The sequence below is a fragment of the Bison bison genome, unplaced genomic scaffold (genome assembly GCF_000754665.1).
Source record: "Bison bison bison isolate TAMUID 2011002044 unplaced genomic scaffold, Bison_UMD1.0 scf7180017864309, whole genome shotgun sequence".
In the NCBI taxonomy this organism is placed as follows: domain Eukaryota; kingdom Metazoa; phylum Chordata; class Mammalia; order Artiodactyla; family Bovidae; genus Bison; species Bison bison.
The window spans coordinates 1,114,615-1,115,135 of record NW_011494881.1 but is presented as its reverse complement, the minus strand read 5'-3'; the positions used below and the strand labels follow the sequence as shown (position 1 = coordinate 1,115,135).

The 521-nt window shown below is 32.8% G+C and overlaps 1 protein-coding gene across 1 annotated transcript in view; it reads left to right on the top strand.

Moving 5' to 3' along the window:
- CTNNA3 (catenin (cadherin-associated protein), alpha 3) overlaps window positions 1-521 on the top strand; it is a 1,923,005-nt gene that overhangs the window by 1,046,055 nt on the left and 876,429 nt on the right. The window lies entirely within an intron of this gene.

The following is a 521-nucleotide window of genomic DNA, read 5'->3' as shown; positions in this document are numbered from 1 at the left end:
GCTACATATGTTGTCTACAAGAGACCCACCTCAAAACAGGGGACACACACAGACTGAAAGTGAAGGGCTGGAAAAAGATTTTCCATGCAAATTGGGACCAAAAGAAAGCAGGAGTCACAATACTCGTATCAGATAAATTAGACTTTAAAACAAAGGCTGTGAAAAGAGACAAAGAAGGTCACTACATAATGATCAAAGGACCAATCCAAGAAGAAGATATAACAATTATAAATATATATCCACCCAACATGGGAGCACCGCAGTATGTAAGACAAATCCTAACAAGTATGAAAGGAGAAATTAACAATAACACAATAATAGTGGGAGACTTTAATACCCCACTCACACTTATGGATAGATCAACTAAACAGAAAATTAATAAGGAAAAACAAAACAAAACAAAACATGTATCTATAAAGCTCACTAAAGCAAAGCACAGTAAAATGAGGTATGGCAATAAAAGGCGTTAAATTTATCAAAAAAAAAAATAAAGTGCTGAAAAATTAAAAAAAAAAAAAAAA